At 32.9% G+C, this 21,614-nt stretch overlaps 1 protein-coding gene across 1 annotated transcript in view; it reads left to right on the plus strand.

Moving 5' to 3' along the window:
• MARCHF1 (membrane associated ring-CH-type finger 1) overlaps window positions 1–21,614 on the plus strand; it is an 827,429-nt gene that overhangs the window by 241,832 nt on the left and 563,983 nt on the right. Inside the window, exon 2 of the mRNA XM_023228476.2 lies at window positions 19,411–19,485. The gene's annotated coding sequence lies outside the window, so the exon portion shown is untranslated. The remainder of the gene's footprint in view (window positions 1–19,410; window positions 19,486–21,614) is intronic.

The raw sequence follows: 21,614 nt of genomic DNA on the forward strand, positions 1-21,614 counted from the left end.
TCTCTTTCTGGGTGTAATCATTGTTTCTTAAGCTTAGAATAATAATGTTTATAAAGTAGTGTGTTTTTTTAATACATTCTAAGGAATTTTATTCAAACCATTTTATTTTATTGCAGATACTTTTACAAAATCTGAGTCATAAATTACAGATATTCTTGATGAAAATTCAGAACATAGGATTTATTTTCAAAAAGTGAATGTGATTGTTTAGGACAATTTTCTTGTTTTCAACTTTTAACTTCTGGGTTATATGTGTAGGATGTGCAGGTTTGTTATATAGGTAAATATGTGCCATGGTGGTTTGCTGCACAGATCAACCCATTCCCTTGGTATTAAGCCCAGGATCCATTAGCTATTCTTCTTGATGCTTTCCCTCCCCCAACCATGACAGGCCCCAGTGTATATTGTTCCCTGGCATGTGTCTATATTGTTCAGCAAAATTTATTTAGAACAGTGTTACTAAAAAAATTCCACACTTGATTGTACTTATTGATATGGAATAAACTATGGGAAACAATCTACACTGAGATAATACTTTTTGTTTTACATGAGCAAATCATATAATCTACTAATTCAAAAAAATATATGTAGCTTGAAATGCTTAGCAATATACTTCAATGACTAATTCTCTGAGACTATGCCATCTCTTTTGATAATTTATTCTCAAATAATTGATTCTAGCATTAAAATTGGAAGGAAGGTCTCAGATAATTTTCTGTTTTTGCTTAACTGTAACCACATAGAATAGGAAAATACAAATTCATATTGTATTTTAATTATTTTTTAATTAGTAAAATTAATAAAATATTATGTTAATTCAATTTTCTTAATCAGTTCTTCAAATTAAACATTTTCTTAAAGATTATTACCAAGCCACTATAAAATTGCCTTAATAAGTTCTAAAATAAATTAGATTTATAATTATGAGATCATATTTCCAAATGACAAATCACATTTGAGGTGATGAAAGTTCCTTCTTCTTCCATCTTAATCATTATTCTACAGCAGGAGAAAAGCCACAAAAAAATCCACAGTTCTAGATGAACTTATCTTTTGCTAAAATAACACTTTCGGCTTCTCAATCATTTCTCCAAGGAGAGGTATTTACAAATCAAAATCTGTGCTCTTTATCTTCTTCCCTGACTTCACTTTCATAAGCAAACTGGTTCAGAAGCCATTAGGTGGGGTGAGCAACATAGATACTTGTATGGGTGGTAGGGAAGGGAGTTGGAGCTGCCACACAACAAAACAGTTGTTAAATAGAACTCAAGAAGAGTAAAGAGGGAGCCTACCTGTTGAGGTGTTGGCTTCGTAGGAGGTATTGGAGTCTGAGTGAGATGAACAGTGTGGCTTTGTAAAGCAGATACTCCAGTACTGGGTTTTGGTGTCCAGTAGAATGAGAAGACCACACGGAGAAGCAGATTATAGCAGATTGTTCATGTTATTTCATGGTTGCAGAGGGACATCTTCAGCATAGAGTGAGAGTGCTGAGTCAATGGGTAAATCCACTAATAATTTTGGAGATTCTCACCAGCAATGTATGTATACGTAAACATTGTTTCCTTACAACATAAAACTTGCCAATATTTCTTTTCAATATTTAAAAAATTTTGCCAACCTGATAGATGAGAAATAGTATCTTAAGGTGTTGTACGTTTTTTTTCATTATGAGTTCATGAGCAACATTTCATATGTATGAGTATCATTTTTATATCTTCTGTTATGAATTCTCTGTTCATATATTTGGCTATTTCTGTGGGATTTTAAGGTTTTTATTTAATCCTAATTTTTAAGAGCATTGTGAATATTAATAACTGTTTTCTGGGAGTTTTTGAGTTTCATCTTTTGAATTTGCATGTTGTATTTTTGTCATTTTAAAAATATGTGATAAAATCTGTATTTTAAATATATATAGGTGATTATGTGTGCATTTTCTTTTATTGCTGCCTCCATATTATAAGGAATTAATCCATGTTTTCTTCTTGTGTATTCATTCTCTTATTTTTTAGACGTGATGTCTGATATTCTTAAAGTAATTCTGGTCTGTGTTTTTAGATATAGATCCAATTTTAATGATTTCCAGTTAGCTACACATTTATCCTCACATTTTTGTTTTAAAAATTCATATTCTTCAGAATTATATTGATGAGTCTAATTCTTGAATTTCTACTCTATGTCTATTCATGAGCCAGTACTATTCTATTTTATCTACAGAGGCTTTATATTATGTTTCACTGTTTGCTGGGGCTAACCCCCTTCATTTTTTTTTTTTTTTCAGGAGGTGCTCACTAATTCTCCATTGTTGATTCTGCCACTTGTACTTTATTGTCAACCTGTTAGAGTTTAGAAGAAAAGACTTTAGTATGTTGAGGGAATAATTTAAAATTTATGTCTTACCTTGGATTACAATTATTGTTTTATGTCAATAGTTTACTTTGCGTCTTTCATAAGTATTTTTTAAGCTTTCTTTTTAATTTTTTTGATAAATTTATTCCTAATTCTTTGATCATTTTATTGTTCTCATTGCTTCTATAATAGGTGAGTTATTCCCCCTCATGATATATCTTCAATTCTTGAATGTCTATTTTTTATTTTTCTAGTTTGCTACAGTTTTTGGTTTAATATTTGGTTCTGCATTGTTTCAGCTCTTGAATATGCCATGTAATACATTTTATCATCTGGAAATATAATTATCCCCTTTATTCAATGCTCATATATCTAATTCTTTTCTCTTATGTGACTGCTTTGACTAATAAATCTAACACAAGTGAGCATAGGGAGAACCACTGCCTCGCTCTTATTTCCTTCAACATGGACAGGGTGAGCGTTTTCTAAAATTTTAAGTTCTACTTCTCGTTTGATTAAAAAAAAAAAAAAAAAAAAAAAAAAACTCTGTCTGAATTGTTTCTCTCTTCTTGCATTTTACTATAAGCTTTTAAGAGAAGACAAGCCACATCTTCAAAACTTTGCTCAGATGTAGCTTCAGGTAAATACCAGCTGAATACCGATTTCATCACTCACAAGTTCTACCTTCCACAAAACACGAGGACAGAAACTCAATTCAGCCAAGTTTTTGGCTGCTTTATAACAAGGATAACTGTTCCTCCAGGTCAGTTTCCAATAATATGTTCCTCTTGTTATTTATTTATTTATTTATTTTTTTGAGACGGAGTTTCACTCTGTCTCCCAGGCTGGATTGCAGTGGCACTATCTCGGCTCACTGCAACCTCCGCCACCTGGGTCCAAGCAATTCTCCCGCCTCAGCCTCCCAAGTAGCTGGGATTACGGGAACCCACCAACATGGAGGGCTAATTTTTGTATTTTTGTAGAGCCGGCATTTCACCATATTGGTCAGGCTGGTCTTGAACTCCTGACCTCAATTGATGCTCCTGCCTCGGCCTTCCAAAGTGTTGGGATTACAAACGTAAAGCCACCTCGCACCGTCCTCATTTCCTTCTGAGACCTCATTAGAATGGCATTTACCATCCACATTGCTACCAACATTTTGTTCAGCATTACTCAAGTCTTTTTCCAGAAGACTGAAGCCTTCTCTACAGAAATCCTCTTCTCCTTCTGAGCCCTCACCAGTACCACCCTTAATCCGTTCATAGCAAGGTAGGATTTTTCTACAATGTATTTCAAAACTCTTCTAATTTCTGCCCATTAGCCAGTTCCAGAGTCACTTCCACATTTTCAGCCATTTGTTACAGTAGCATCTCCATTTCTCCATACCAATTTTTCTGTTGGTGTTCATTTGGGTTGCTTTAACTAAATACCATAAAGTGAGTGACTTATTAACAAAAGGAATTTTTTTTCTCTCACAGTTCTGGAGACTGGGACATCCAATATTGAGCACTGGAAGACTCGGTGTCTGATGAGGACCTACTTTCTGGTTCATAAATGTTTCTCTCTCACTGTATCCTCACGTGGTGGAAGGGAAGAAAGAACTCCCTTGGGTCTATTTTATAACATCATTAATCTCATTCACGAGGGCTCTGCCCTCAGGATCTAATCACCTCCCAAATATCTCATTCTCTAACACCATCACATTGGTAATTAGATTTCAATGTACAAATTTTGGAAGGACAAAAGCATTCAGACCATAGCATTATTAACTATGATGTTGCTTATAATTAAAGGATGAAGACTGGAACCTCAGTCATTTGACCCCAGGAATGACTGAGACTTGACCTTGTTCAAACTTACAACATTAACTCATGGAACATAGGTGTATAATACAATGGTCTTCAAACTTTTTGACACCAGGGACCAGTTTCGTGGAAGACAGTTTTTCCACAGAATGGGGTCAGGGATGGTTTTGGGATGAAACTGTTTCACCTTAGATCACCAGGTATTAGATTCTCATAAGGACTGCACAACCTAGATCCCTTGCATATGCAGTTCACAGCAGGGTTTGTGCTCCTATGAGAATCTAATGCCCTGCTGATCTGACAGGAGGCAGAACTCAAACAGTAATGCTGCCTTGTCTGCTGCTCACTTCCTGCTGTGCAGCTCAGTTCAGCTCAGTTCATAACAGGCCCACAGGTTGGTACTGGTCCACAGCCTAGGGGCTGGGGACCACTGGTATAGTAGATCCAACACAAATGTGAGCTTATAATAAGATTACTATGTACTGAGTTGAACACTTTGTACCAGGTAGCTGGAATTGTATATATGTAAACAATAATCATTTCAGGAGTGATTTTGGATATCAGAAATTGTGGCCTGGGATTCATAAGACCTCTTGATGTACATTTTGGGCTTCCTATTTTACATTCTTTCTTAACTTAAACTTGGTCCTGAATGAAGTATATTGTCTCACGTGCTTGATTGCCATTCCAAACTTCCAATGCAGAGTGGGAGGTGCAATGAGTTTTGGGTGAAATGTGTATATATATAATATATGTGTGTGTGTGTGTGTGTGTGTATTTTTTTTTTTTTTTTTTTTGAGACAGAGTCTTGCTCTGTCACCCAAGCTGGAGTGCAGTGGTACAATCTCGGCTTACTGTAAACTCCGCCTCCCAGGTTCACACCATTCTCCTGCCTCAACCTCCCGAGTAGCTGGGACTACAGGTGCCTGCCACCATGCCTGGCTATTTTTTTGTATTTTTAGTAGAGATGGGGTTTAACTGTGTTAGCCAGGATGGTCTCCCATCTCCTGACCTCGTGATCTGCCCGCCTCAGCCTCCCAAATGTATTTTATTATGTTAAGTATTTATTCATTGAGTCCTATTCATAATGTTTTTATTAAGAATGAATGTTAAATGGCAAAAATTTTCAGAACTTACGGAGATGATCATGAAAGTTTTCTCCATAAGTATATTTGCCTAATAAATTTTGTAGTCAATTTTCTGATACTGAGGCATTCTCTCACTTTACTGGAATAAACTCCCACGTTTGTAATGATGTTTTCAGATTTTTATCATTCAGTTGAATTCTATTTTAAAATTTATTTTTATTTTTAATTTTTGTGGGTGAGTACATAGTAGGTCTATATATTGATGGGGCACATGTAATACAGGCATGCAATATGAAATAAGCACATCATGGAGAATGGTGTGTCCATCCCCTCAAGCATTTGTCCTTTGAGTTACAATCCAATTACGTTCTTTAAGTTATTTTAAAATATATAATTATGTTATTGACTATAGTCACCCTATTGTGCTATCAAATAGTAGGTCTTATTCATTCTTTGTATATATTCTCTTTTTTTGGTACACACTAAACATCCCCACTTATCCTTCACCCTACACTATCCTTCCTAGTCTCTCGTAACCATCCTTCTACTGTCTGTGTCCATGAGTTCAATTGTTTTGATTTTCACATCCCACAAACAAGTGAGAACATGCAATGTTTGCCTTTTTGTGCCTGGCTTATTTCACTTAACATGATGATCTCCAGTTCCAACCATGTTATTGTAAATGACTGGATCTCATTTTTATGGCAGAATAATACTCCATTGTGTATATGTAACACATTTTCTTTATCCATTTGTCTGTTGATGGACACTTACATTGCTTCAGAATCTTAGCTATTATAAACACTGCTGCAGCAAACATAAGAGTGCAGATATCTCTTCCACATACTGATTTTCTTTCCTTGCGGTATATACCGAGCAGTAGGATTGCTGGATCCTATAGCAGTTCAATTTTTAGTTTTTTGAGGAATATCCAAAGTGTTCTCCATAGTGGTGTACTAATTTACATTCCCACCAACAGTGTGCCAGGGTTCCCTTTTCTCCACATCCTCACCAGCATTTGTTATTGACTGTCTTTGGATATAAGCCATTTTAAGTGGGGTGAAATTATATTTCATTTTAATTTTGATTTACACTTCTCTTATGATCAGTGATGTTGAGCACTTTTTCATATGCCTGTCATTTGTACGTCTTCTTTTGAGACATATCTATTCAAATCTTTGGCCTGTTTTGATCAGATTATTACAAATGTTTTCCTATAGAGTTGATTGAGTTCCTTGTATATTCTGGTTATGAATCCTTTGTCAGATGCGTAGTTTGCAAATATTTCCTCCCATTCTATGGATTGTCTTTTCACTTTGTTAATTGTTTCCTTTGCAGTGTGGAAGCTTTTTAACTTGATGTGACCCCATTTGTCTATTTTTGCTTTGGTTGCCTATGCTAGTGAGGTATTGCTCAAGAAATCTTTGCCCAGATCAATGTCCTTGAGATTTCCCCCAATAGGAAACTATGATTTGATTTTTTGTGTATGGCGAAAGCTAAGGGTCTAGTTTTGTTCTTCTGCATATGAATATCCGGTTTTTCCAGCACCACTTATTGAAGAGACTGTCTTTTCCTCGGTGTATGTTCTTGACATCTTTGTCAAAAATGAGTTCACGGTGGTGTGTAAATTTGTTTCTGCAGGCTCTACTCTGTTCCATTGGTCTGTATGTCTGTTTATATGCTAGCACCATGTTGTTTGGTTACTATAGCTTTGCAGTACAATTTCAAATCAGGTAATGTGATTAAACTAGCTTTGTTCTTTTTGCTTAGGATAGCTTTGGGTATTCTGGGTCTTTTGTGGTTGCATATAAATTTTAGGATTTTAAAATTTTGTTTCTGTGAATAATGTCAATGGTAGAGATTGCATTGAATCTGTAGATTGCTTTGGGTAGTACGGACATTTTAACAATATTTATTTTTCTAATCCGTACACGTGGAATATTTTTCCATCTTTTGGGGTCCTCTTCAACTTCTTTCCTCAGTGTTTTACAGTTTTCATTATAGAGGTCTTCTACATATTTGGTTAATTCCTAGGTAATTAATTTTATGTGTGACTGTTGTAAATTGGATTACTTTTTAAAATTTCATTTTCACAATATTCACTGTTGGCATTTAGAAAGGCTACTGGTTTTTCTATGTTGATTTTATATCCTGCAACTTTACTGAATTTGCTTACGAGTTCTGATAGTTTTCTTGTGGAGTCTTTAGGTTTTCCCAAATATAAGACCATACCATCTGAAAACAGGGATAATTTGACTTCTTCCTTTCCTTTCCAGTTTGGATGCCCTTTATTTCTTTCTTGAAATTCTTGAATTTCTTGAATTGCTTTCTTGTCTGATTACTCTCACTAGGACTTCCAGTACTATGACGAGTAACAGTGGTGATAGCTGGCATCCTTGCCATGTTCCAGACGTTGGAGGAAAGGCTTTCAGTTTTTCCCTGTTCAGTACCATACTTGCTCTAGGTCTGTTGAAGAGGCTATGTTGTCTCTGGTATATGCCCTGGGGTTCTTCGTCTCGCGCCAGGAAAATTTAGGGCACAAACACACACAAGAAGTTTAGGAGCGGAGATTAAATAGGCAGAAGTGAAGAGAAAGAGAAAGGGCTCTCTCTGTAGAGAATGAGGGGTCTCCGAGTAGAAAAGACTGGTGGGCAGCAGATGCGACAGGTTTTGTAGTCAGGTTTGAGGAAGCAGTGTCTAATTTATATAGGGCTCATAGATTGGTTCTATCAGTTATGATGTTTACATAGCGTGCAGGAAGGCTGCCCGCCCCGCCCTAATCTTATTATGCAAATGAACTTTCCAGTTGATCGGCACTATCTTGTCTGCTCTTTACTGTACATGTGGCTGACAGAAAGAAGGAAAGATGGAGACGCCATCTTGAACATTATTGACCCAAATGCCAGTATCTATGTCTGCAGCTTGAATTTACAGGCCACTCTTCGTTAGAAAGGAAAATAAGTTGGGCTGCTTTTCATTAAAAGGAAAATCTTACTGAGAACTTCCATATCCTCACTATATGGCTAAGTGATTTTTTCTTAACTCTTGTATCACGCTCATAAATAACTTTTATTATGTTGAGGCATATTCCTTTTATCCCCAGTTTTTTTAGGATTCTTATTATGAAGAGATGTTGAATTTTATTAAATGCTTTTTCAGCATCGATTGAAATAATCATATGGCTTTTGTCCTTCATTCTGTTGGCATGACGTATCATATTGATTGATTTGTGTATGTTGAACCATACTTGCATCCCTGGGATAAATCCCACTTGGTCATGATGAATATCTTCCTAACGTGTTGGTGATTTCAGTTTGCTAGTATTTTGTTAGTGATTTTTGCATCAATATTCATCAGAGATATTGGCCTGTCGTTTCCTTTTTTTTTTTTTTTTTTCTTTAACGCATCTTTGTCTAGTTTTGGTATCAGGATAATACTGATGTCGTAGAATGAATTTGGAAGTAATCTCTCCTCTAGTTTTTGAATAGCTGTAGTGGGATTGATATTAGTTCTTCTTTGAATTTTTGATGGAATTCAACAGTGAGGAGAACAGATCCTGCGCTTTTCTTTCTAGGACAGATCCTGCACTTTTCTTTCTAGGAGACTTTTCACTAGAGTTTTGATCTTGTTACTTGTTACTGGTATGATATGGTTTAGCTGTGTCCCCACCTGAATCTCATCTTTAATTGTGGTTCCCCAAATCCTCACATGCCATGGGAGGGACCTGTTGGGAGGTAATTGAATCATAAGGGCAGATTCCCCCATGCTGTTCTCATGATAGAGAGTGAGTTCTCGTGAGATCTGATGGTTTTGTAAGGGGTTTTCCCCCCTTTGCTCAGTACATCTCTCTCCTGCTGCCTTGTGAAGAAGGAAGTGTTTTCTTCCCCTTCCACCATGATTGTAAGTTTCCTGAGTCCTCTTTAGCCATGCAGAACTATCAATCAATTAAACCTCTCTCCTTTATAAATTACCCAGTCTTGGGCAGTTCTTTAACACAGCGTGAGAATGGAGAGTACAGGTCTGTTCAGGTATTGGATTTTTTCCTGGTTCAATCTTGGTAGGTTGTATGCATCTAGGAATTTGTCCATTTCTTCTAGATTTTCCAATTTTTGGCAGATAACTGCTCATAGTAGACACAAATGATCCTTTGAGCTTCTGCAGTATCACTTGTAATATCTCCTTTGTTATTTCTGATTTTATTTTGATCTTGTCTCTTTTTTCTTCATCTGGCTAAAGGTTTGTAATTTTTTTTAACTCTTCATAAAAACAACTTTTTGTTTCCTTGATATTTTTTATTTCCTTTATTTCAAACTTATTTATTTCTGTTCTGATCTTCATTATTTCTTTTCTTGTACTAATTTTAGGTTTGATTTGCTCTTGTTTTCTAGTTATTCAAGATGCATCATTAGATTATTTAAAGTTTTTTTCTCTTTTTTGATCTAGGCACTTATAGCTATCAAATTCCCTCTTAGTACTGCTTTTGCTGTATCCTGTAGGTTTTTGTATGTTTTGTTTTCATTATCGCTTGTTTTAAGAACATTTTTTATTTCCTTCTTAATATCTTTGTTGACCCACTGGTCATTCAGAAGCATATTGTTTACTTTCCATGTATTTGCATAGTTTTCTAAATTCCTCCTGTTATTAATTTCTAGTTTTATTTGACTGTGGTAAAAGAGGATACTTGATATTGTTTCCTTTTTTTTTTTTTTTTTTGGTATGTTTTGAGACTTGTTTTGTGACTTAATGTGTAGTCAATCCTTAAGAATGATCCACCTGCTGAGGAAAAGAATGTGTATTCTGCAGTTCTTGGATGAAATGTTCTGTAAATATCTATTAGATCCATTTAGTCTGTAGTGCAGATTAAATCTGAGGTTTCTCTGTTGGTTTTCTATCTGGAAGATCTGTTCAATGCTGAAAGTGGATTGTTGAAGTTGCCAGCTATTAATGTATTGGGCCTTATCTTTCTCTTTAGCTCTAATAATATTTCCTTTATATATCTGGGTACTCCAGTGTTGGGTGCATATATATTGAAAATTGTTGTATTCCCCTGCTGAGTTGACCACTTTGTCATTACATAGTGACCTTTTTTGTCTCTTCTTATGGTTTTGTCATGAAGTCTGTTTTGTCTAAGTGTAGCGACTCCTGCTCTCTTTTGGTTTCCATTGGCATAGAATATCTTTATCCCTTTAATTTTCAGCTATGTGTGAGTTAAATTCTATTTGATAATATTTTATTTATGATTTTTCATAAATGAATACATATCAGGTTGATCTGTAGTTTTTTTATTAGTGCAGTTTAATCAAATTTAGTTGTCTGTTATATATTCACTTCATAAAAATAACATATAAGTGATCTTTTTTGTGTTGTCAGGGAAAATTTAAATACCACTGACATTATTAGGTCTATGAATAATTGATTGATTTCATTTGTGAAAAAATCTGAGTCTTATTCTTTTGTGTGTGGTATTTATTTGATAACTTTTTATATTTTCTTTTTGAAAATTGACCCATTTTAAGCTTTTTTCTCTGCTAGGGACAGCTTTTGTAAATTGTATTTTTCTATAAAATTACCTACTTCAGCCTAAGTTTCAAATTTATTTGTATAAACTTGTTCAAAAAGTCTTAGGATTTTAAAAACATTATTAGATTCGAAGGTTATTCCACTTTCGTTAATTCTCAGTTGGTGTCATTTTGATTTATTTTATTTATTTGGCTCATGTGTTTATTAATTGTCACTAAGCATAATTATTACTTTAAAAAATTTTTAACCTCAATTTTTGTGTTATCTTTACTTTTTATTATTATTATATATTTTTTGCTTTCTTTTGGTTTACTATATCTCCTAAATTTTGATTTAATATTTGACTCATTTATTTTGATTTTTTTCATTTATATTGACCTTTGTATTTAAATATATGTATTTCTTTTGATTATTGCTTATACTATAATCCTATAGATTCTAACAGTCTAAATTTTCATTATCATTATTTTTTGAGATACTTTAATTTTGATTTTAATTGTCCCTTCAAATCTAGAATTGTACAAAAGAAATTTTTAAAATTTGGGGAAGGAAGAAACTTTAAAAAGTTTTGTATTAAGTTTTAGTTTTATTGCATTGTGACTGGTGAACACTGTGTGTCATTCATACTTTAGGATATTTACCAAGGGTTTTTCAGGGTCTAATGTGTAATCAATTCTTATTTATTTGGAGAAGATGTAACTTCTATTTTTGGTATGCAAAAAACCTTAATTATGTTATTTAGGTTATCCTTATCCTTATATATTTTAATACATTTTTCCCACTTGTATCTTGGTAGGAGAGTCCTGTATTATATTTTTTCAGTCAATTTATTCTCATATCTACTTGAGTCTCTAATTTTTATTGGTAGTTGTAGTGTTATATTATTTGGATACTTGTAACTCTTTTATCTTTATTGTGACTTTTTCTTTTAGCTTTGTAAGTGGTTGTTTGTTACCTGCCTAGTGTTTTTGGACCTGAATTTTACTTTCTTATTTCAGAATTGAAAGCTACTATATTTGTTTGGCATTTAATTTGATTTGCATTTACGGTAATACCTTCATACATATTTCTATTTTGCTTTTCTTAATATTGTTTAGCTGTGTCTCCTGTGTTCAGAGTAGAATTGAATTTTATTTTGTGAAAAAAGATATATTAAACTCAACATTTATCTGATGGATATGATATATTTGGTCTGAGCTTTGTCTTATAAGCTTAAATGAATGTATTATATTATGTTTTACTGTTTTCTGTATTAGATTTTCTCCTTGCTCTATTTTGTATTTCTTTTGATAAAATTTGATAAAATTTACCGAATTTTGCAGTTTATTTATATGTTTACATAAATAATATCTTTATAAATATATATTTATATCTTTTCTACTTTCTTTTAACTTTGTATGTTTCTATCAGGAAATCAATAGTCAGTTTTAATTTTTTGTTAATCATTTCTTTTTGCTGTATGCCCATGAGATTTTTTGTAATCCCCAAAAGCTAATGATTTTAATAGAATATTAAGTTCTGTCTTGGGGTTTACTGTTTTCCCAAGTGCCAGTTGATGTTTTCCATATAAAAAGAATTTGCTTTTAGTTTCTGGAATATTTGACTGAAGTATTTATTTAAAATATTATGTCTTTTCCATTCTTTGTTGTTTTGTTAGTGACTTTTTGAGTGACTTCAATTATATGCATTTTGGGTTGTTTGTTCCTTTTTATCTTTTTGCTTAAACTTTCTTTTTCTGTGCTTACAATTATGAGCACTAATTGATGTTATCCATTTTCTATCATTAATAAAAATCACTTCACTGATTTCACTTACGTGTTTTTAAATTTACCTCTGAATAGACTTATAACTATCAATGCCGATTTTTTTTATTTGTTTTTTTGAGATGGAGTCTTGCTCTGTCACCCGGGCTGGAGTGCAGTGGTGGGTCTCATCTCACTGCAACCTCCACCTCCCAGGTTGAAGTGATTCTCCTGCCTCAGCCTCCGGAGTAGCTGAGCTTACAGGTGCCCACCACCATGTCCACCTAGTTTTTGTATTTTTAGTAGAGATGGAGTTTCTCCACACTGGCCAGGCTAGTCTTGAACTCCTGGCCTCCAGTGATCCGCCTGCCTTGGCCTCCCAAAGTGCTGGGATTACAGATGTGAGCCACTGCGCCTGGCTTCAGTGTTGATTTTAAACGTTTATTTACATTTTCATTCACATGTTATTGAATGTTTTATCATAATTATCTCACAATTATGCTATGGAATATGGATGGTTTTTATATTCTTATTGATCTCTGTTCATTGGAAAGAGATTCAGGTTTAAGTCACTGAAATTTTGTTATGGAAATCAGAAATCTGTAACTCAATTATTTATGACAACCTCAATGCTTACATGTTCTAGATTGAATTTTCTACATTAAAGGTTGATACATTTGATAGTCTTTTTACAGACAGCTGTTTCTCGTAATTTCAGTATTGACAAGGTACATTATATTTGGCAAGTGATATTGAAGACATTTGAGTACATTCTGAGAAACACTTTTGAAGTATTTGGTAAATTACTACTGTAAATATTTTACAGAACTTCAGTAAGTGTCATGCTAGATTTTAAAATATCACTTAATGTTTTTAGTTTCTGGTTGGCTGATTTCTTATTAATACATATTTTTATTAACTTTAGTAAATATCAATTGGGTGTTTTACATAGCTTCCTTTATACTCACCAAATTGAATGCATCATCCTGAAACTTGCTATGCATACCGTGTCTATGGACAGAAGTTTCGGCATCACCTGGAAACTTACTAGAAATGCAGAATTTACAGCCCAATTCAGATCTAATGAAGCCAAATTCATCTTTTAAAATGTTCCTAGATAATGGAAACTTGTGTTTCCATTAAAAAGGGATAAGCTTTGACCTAAAATAAGAAGAAAATTATCTTTTATTATTACAAAAATTTATATTAAAGCAGAAATTATTCTATTGTTTATTTACTTATTTATTTTATTTATTTATTTTTTCAAGATTGCGTCTCACTCTATCACCCAGGTTGGAATGCAGTGGTGTGAGCTTGGCTCACTGCAACCTCTGCCATCCAGCTTCAAGTGATTCTCCTGTCTCAGCCTCCCAAGTAGCTGGGATTACAAGCATGTGCCAGCATGCCTGGCTAATTTGTGTATTTTCAGTAGAGATGAGGTTTCACCCTGTTGGCCAGGCTGTTTTCGAACCCCTGACCTCAAGTGATCCACCTGCCTTGGCCTCCCAAACTGCTGGCATTACAGGCGTGAGCTAGCATGCCCAGCCTATTCTACTATTGAAAAGAGACATTGATTTGGCATATTTATATGGATTTTAACTTCGTATAAAAGATGGTAGCAACGGAATTCATAGTCAATTACGTCTTCTTAGTTTTGGCATTTTCTACTTGGGATAAGTTAGCATCAATGTCAAGAGATCTAGCCCATTCTTGCTTTTATTTTTCCTAATAAATTTAAAGAGTATGTATACATACACACACATTTGCTTCTCATGTATATTTTTCTCTACAACAGTGTTGTCTGATAGCTCTTTCTGGAAATGCTTTCTATGTATGGTATTCAGGATGATAGCTACTAGCCACATGTGACTGAGTACTTGTAATTATTAAGAAGTTGAGAATTTAAACTTTGATTTAATTTTAACTACTTAAATTTAAATTTACATGTGACTAGTGGGTACTGTAATAGACAACAAAACCCTTGTAACAGAGACTAGAGACTATGGCCTGCTTATATATGGCCCTTGAGCTAACAATGATTTTTCTGTTTTTAAAGGATTGTAAACATACACACACACAAGCACACACTTGTGCACATAAACACATGCAAATGAAAAAGAATATTCAGTGCAATGGAGTGGCCCACAAATCCTAAAATAGTTTTTTGTCCTCTATGAAAAAGTTTGCAGACTCCTGTCCTAAAATGTTAATTTTATTTAGTACAGCATGCATAGTTAGGAAATAAATTTAAAAGCAGATATTTTGGAAAGTATGCTATTTTCTAGCATTCTAGAATTTATACATTTATTATGATGATAGGTTACTATTAAGAAATTTGTAACCGTTTTACATGACAGTTTTGAGATTTTGGAGATATGAAGGCCTTAATTTAACTTTCCCATTAACTATTGTTAATACGTTATTTCATGTTTATGGTTGATAAATTATCAATATCATCTAAAGTTTGATGAAGTAAAATTATTTAGATTTTTATTTAGATTTTAAACCTTACAAAAACGATCAGTGATAGCCAAAGAAAGTTTTTCTCTGTTCTAAAGTATTCGTAATTAGAGATGGGAAAGCAAATTTTCAAATGTGGAATTCCTTAGAATTGTCTTTTATGTACCTTCTACTGAAATCTTTTGCTTTCTGTGTATATCTGTGGGAACTATGGCATCTTCCAAATCTTCGAATTATTTTAGTCCTAGATTTTGAATTTTAAGAATCCATAAAAATTGTATCTTATTGTTTCATCTCCTGGAAAATTTTCTCAGAAATATTTATTTTAAGGTATTGAAAATTTTGAGTTATCAAATTCACAATATTTATAATTTGTTATACCAAACTTACTCCATGAACTGTATCCAAAATAATTTGAATAACATTTAGCATTTCTTTTATTGAAAATGACTTGACTCATTTCTGCAATGTCTCTTCAGTTTTGTATATAGTTTCTTAAATGATGTGTCATATTACTTGATGCCAATGTTTGTAGTCTGAATAAATATTCTTTCACAATATTATCAAGTTTTACTGTGGTCTCTGCCAAATGCAGAAAATTTCCATTATCACTCTCCTAAACTTTCTTGGATGATCTTCTGAACACATTTGCCTTGCCAAAATCAAAATTATATATATTATATATTCAACAACAACATGCCATATCTTCATTTAGTCTCTATTCTTCAACAAAAGTAGTTACTGATTTTTCCAAATTAGATTTTCATTATAAATATCTAACACTGTGATTGCTGTCCCGTTTATTTTATTCACGTTTCCACATTGCTCATGACTGATTATTGTCCATTCTTAAGTAATGGTTGATGTTTTTTATCCCTGAAGAAATTGAAAAGAAATGTAAGACCCTTTACATGTAGTAACTAGAACATATGAGTTTTTTTATCTGAAAAATATCAGAATAAAATAACTACCCTCAAACTTCCTTCCTGTTCTGTCTTTTGTAAATTTAAACTTTCTTATATAAGTTGCAAAATTTTCAGCAAGAGTGGCTCATTGCTCAATATTTAAAAATATGTCCGCCTTCTGAGATTGTAAGGGTAAGCATTTCATTTGATGATTCTTCAGAATTTGTTTTTGTCTGCTAGATTTTCTTGAAGGTCAGTAGTCGTTGACATGGCAGTGGGAGATAATTTCATGTGCCGTTCCATCAGTGATGATTTGTACTATTCTCTGCTAAAGTTAATAGCTCTGAAGTCCTGAAGTCTTTTCCTCTGCCTTTTTTTTTTTTTTTTTTTTTTTTTTTTTTTGGTAATTCACTCTGAATTCTCCAAAATTTTTGCAATGTTCCAAACGTTTTATTGTATGTGTGTAGTTTACCATTATTTTCTTGTCTCAATCCTATTTATCATAATAAAACAAGCTGTTTCAATAATTATCTTCTGACAGTTTCATTGTAAATCTTATTGCACTTATAGTACTTAGGAAAAATAGCAAAATATAACATAATATGACATAATACTTTTATACTGGGAAAAAGCAAATTTTAGCACAGCATTTAATTTTATACTGATTAAATTTCTGCACTAAATATTAACAATTACTGTCATTTAAAGAATGGATCATTATATAAAAATCGTTAAGGCTTCATTAATACTTAGTTTTGAATTATTAATGGGTAATTGCTAATTGCATTTATGTAATTTGTATCATACTGGAAGCATCTTTTACTTAAACAGGGAACTCAGAAAACCCTTAATGTTACAATAAACAATAAGAAAATAATGTGAATTGCAATAAAAATATATGAAATATAACCAGTGCATTAAGTTCAATGAGAGATGTTTTTATTTTTATGAATATATATACATATATGTGTACATACATATAACAATAGATTGGTTGATTGGTTAATCATTTGATTTATTGATATATGGATAGATAAGTTGACTGCCAGGTAGATAAACATATTTTTTGAAGCTCAGCTACTTGTTCAGAAGCCAAGGTTATCATATATGTTATTAAATCAACACTGGTTTTCGATTCACAAATATTTAGTTTACCAACTTGTCCCTCCGTTATAAGCCCCAGTGGAATAATGTATAATGACCCTATTATAATGGAATGCTTTATCCCCTCTACTGGAAAGTTTGTTTTAATAAATATGCAAGTCTCCTACTTTGGGGTTAAACAGTTATGGTTTTTATATAAAAATTAAAATGATGTTTAAAATGAGTGGGTCACCCTGAGAAGTGTTATGCTCTATTTGAATAATCAAAGCAGTCCAGTATTTCACTTTTTACTTACGTTCTTGTTCTTTCCAAAAGAATATGCAGTGAGTCAAGGGAGATTGTGTTGAAAGATAAATCTCATGTCTAATGGTTATGCACGATCTGTTGCTTAAATTTTGACATCCCCCCTGTCCCTCCCTGAATAATTTATTTCTGGGATAGATGTACCTATACAATTATTTATTAGATTTTTCTCATGATTCACCTAAGTCATTCATACAAAGAGATTTCTGGCACCTATCTCACCAAATGCCCAAATATGTAAGAACGCCAGTGCTGACCACAGTTTAGAGGTCCCTCCTTTCCCCATATACATAAGTATGCATCTTTCTTTCCTCTTTCTCTTTATCTCTCCTTCCCTCTCTCTTTTCCTTTCTTTCTCTCTTTCTTTATTGTCTTTCATGCCATATTACACAAAAGGACGTAAATGTTAGAAAGGTACTTATGTAGAGAGAAAGCATCAAGTTATTAAGCTTTCAAAAGGCCATGTGGGGAACCTAAAATCATGAAGCAGTAGAATACATAATCCTAATCTCTTTCATCTAACCAATGACAACATAATGTTTGGAGTTTGTGGTTCCTGTTTGTTTTCATTATGCTAATGCACCCAATGATATTTCATAATACTTTGTATTTGGAACTTGGATTTTAATATATAAATTTCATTAAACTATATAATATGTAAAAATAAAATCCATTGCAATAGAGAATGCTCCTAGTTATTCAGCTTAAATAAGCAAAACTGCAGGTAGCCACAGTTAAAGCTGGAAGACAGTGGCCTCACTATCCTGAGCCAAGGAAATATGTCATTCTTTAATTTGTCAAATTTATTTGCAATTGTTTAATGGGTATTTGATTGGTAATATCTTATTTTCAGAATTTGAAAATACATAATTTGTTCCAAAATTATAATACATAATTTATTAAAAACAGTGGAAATGGAAATAATAACAATGACCCATTTAAAAAATTGAGTTGATAATTATCTAAAAATTAATGGAAAATTTTAAGGTTCTATGCAGTGTATTCTTTTCTTGTAGAAATATTTTGTTGTTTTTGTTGTTTCTCTAACTGATCTGATTTTTAATGTGTTGTATATAGTTTGAATTTAGTTTTCTCACCTTATGTGGTTACAGTGTGTTCCCAGTGTCAGCAGTTGACTTTTGTATATCAACTTATTAATTCTATGATCAAGCTCATTTTAAATAGTTATTATACAATTTCTGCTTTAGTGCTATGTACATTGACTTCATAAACAGATACAACTCTGATATGAAAATGTCATATTTTCTCTGCAACTACAATGCTACTGTATACATTCTTTGAAAAAATGATCAATAGTATCCGCTATTACTTTAGTTTGTTAAGATACCTTCTTGTGATCATCCTACATACAAAAAAAGAATATAGAGAGATTATAAGATATAGATGCCAGCTTATTATATACACAATTGTATCCTTAGCCCTTTCAGCTAAACAAAGGCAATTTAGTATTGTAGCCACGTATGTCTTCTATTGGAATGGATCCTAAAACAAGAGATAAAATAGTTGGCGTTGTTTTATACAGAGGGATAATGGAGGTAGTGAAGTACATGACTTGCAGATATTTCCCCCAATGTGCTGCTTAGATTTCATAAGGATCCAAAAGTGAAACTGTTGCTGATCCTTCAATCACCGCATCCTTTTATTCATCCTCATTATGTTCAAAACATTGAGGCAAATTCAGACTGTATTTTTATCAAACAACTGGATCAAATTGAAACCAGATATTCTAGTTTGACTTTTAAAATTTTGCCTCTGTCTTTGGAGAGGTTCCTGAGTGTCTTACATTGTTTGGCAGCACATAAATGGCACAAACAACCCTTCTTATCTTATGCCAGAAGAGATTATTTTGAAATTCTCTATAGAAAATAAAACTTCAGTTTATTTCTTATTATGAAGTATGTAGATATTCTGTAACCATATAGAAATCTATATAAATTCTTTCACATGATCTGAATATTGGCAGAAATGAAATTAAGAACAGTGTTATATTATATTTTAAAGACTACTTACATAGGCCCCAAATTTCTACAATATTTGTGTGATCTTTCCATTAAAAAACCATAGTTTCCTTATGGTTATTTTTAAGCTTAGCCTTAACATTAATTTTTGTTTTCAGGAAATGTACCCCAAAAGAACTCTGAGAGAATATACTCAACTGTCCTGCTGTGATTAAACAAGACTGCTGCATTTTGTAAGTTCATCTATTTTTATCTTTATTCTTTAAATAAAGAACACTTTCTGCTGCAGAAAATCCCTTTTCTCATTTGGAATTAGAGTCTAATTTTGTTTTAATGGAAGGCTTAATTGATTTTATTTTTTTCAAACTTTGTTTTATCTTAGTTTTATTCAGTTTCAACGAATAATGAAAAGACATTTCTTTTTTAGATTAATTCTGTAATTCTGTTTCCTTGTATCTATTGGGCAATATTTTAATGGCTTGTGATACGAATCTTATCATTTGGTAAAAGGGCAGTGCTATCAGTAATGCTGACTTGACCTTGGCAAATATATTGGTAATTTTAGTACCTCCATTTCAGTGAACAAATACATTTGATTTTACCAGTGGAAACTGGCTTTATGAAAGTAACTAAATACTGACCATCTTTAGGATATAGAGTAATTTTATCTTGTTACTAATACTTAGATTATACATTCAAGGATTATCATATTCATCATGATGAGATATGTACTATATGATTTCGATGTATTAGGCTATAACTTTTTCTTTGCACTATATGATTTAGATGGATTAGAATATAACACTTATTTATTTCACATGACCCAGAGCAACCAAAGGCTATTGTGTAGAAAATCATGAATGACATTAAATTGAATGTTTCCTGAACGTTCAAATTGATAATCCTTCTCAGTATCTCGAAGTTGAAATTTTGCTATTTCAGTTTCTGAAACACAATATAAAGCAAATAGATTTTCCCCTCCTTTGCAAACTGCCTTCTGATATTGAGATAAAATAGTCCCTTTGCCCATAAGTAGTTTTCTATGACAGACACAGTAGGTTAAGAAACCTGTATTACAGGTTATTTATTTTGACACTTGCAGCTTTTTTTTTTTTTTTTTTTCATTCAAGCAGATTTTTTTCACAACAGAAAAAAAACATGGCTGTATCCCCTTATAGTAAATGAGTGGAGGGATCGACTAGATGGAAAAAAGAGTCTAAATTTCTGAATTCAGTGGCATAATAGTCATTACAAGTGCCCTTCATCAGGGAATTTTTATTATCCCAGTATTTTGAACAACTTAAGTGCTGCGTATGGTAACATAAAGAACACACTTAAGAGTTAGAACAGATTTTAGAAACTTTTCCAGTAATTCCGAGGGCATAAATTAGTTCAAAAATATCTTGAAATTGGTGAAGAATCACATAAAAAGGGAAAACTTTGGAAAGACAAATTTTAACATATACTGTGAAGCAAAAATAAAGATTATGTAGGAGATTTACAAAAAATAATTATCTTGGCCAGGCACGGTGGCTCACACCTGTAATCCCAGCACTTTGGGAGGCCAAGGCGGGCAGATCATGAGGTCAGGAGATCGAGACCATCCTGGCTAACATGGTGAAACCCCATCTCTACTAAAAATACAAAAAATTAGCTGGGCATGGTGGCAGGCACCTGTAGTCCCAGCTACTTGGGAGGCTGAGGCAGGAGAATGGCGTGAACCCAGGAGGCAGAGCTTGCAGTGAGCCGAGATTGTGCCACTGCACTCCAGTCTGGGCCACAGAGCGAGACTCCATCTCAAAAAAAAAAAAAAAAAAAAAAAATTAAAAAAAAATAATTATCTTAAAATTAAATGGTGTCCCAGTGGTTTCATTTTGTTTCAAATTCTATCCATTTACATTATTATTTTTCCCCAAGGAAATAATCGAGTTTTTCCCCTAAAAAGAAACCTCATTTAATAAAAATAATCAATTCTCAATTTTTAAAATAAGTAATCATTTAGCTACCTATGTATGTATGTATCTGTTCAATTCCAATAGGTTTTTTAAAATTTTCAAATAACAACATTAAAACTTTCAATAATTTTACATTAATAGGAAACTTCTGTTGAATGTGTCCATATATCAGCTCCTAAGTGTGAACAATGGCAAAGAGATTTGGTGTTGCATATGACCTGTGCAGTTCTATCAGGGGTGAATTTACATTTTCTATTTTTTTTTTTTTTTTTTTTACTTTTACTTTAGGTTCAGCAGTACACATGAAGGTTTGTTATGTAGGTAAACTCTTGTCACAGGGATTTGTTGTATAGATCATTAGGATTTCACAACAAGTCTTCTGTTTCTTCTTTACTACATTCACTCTT

This window comes from Piliocolobus tephrosceles, chromosome 3 (assembly GCF_002776525.5).
Source record: "Piliocolobus tephrosceles isolate RC106 chromosome 3, ASM277652v3, whole genome shotgun sequence".
Classification (NCBI taxonomy): domain Eukaryota; kingdom Metazoa; phylum Chordata; class Mammalia; order Primates; family Cercopithecidae; genus Piliocolobus; species Piliocolobus tephrosceles.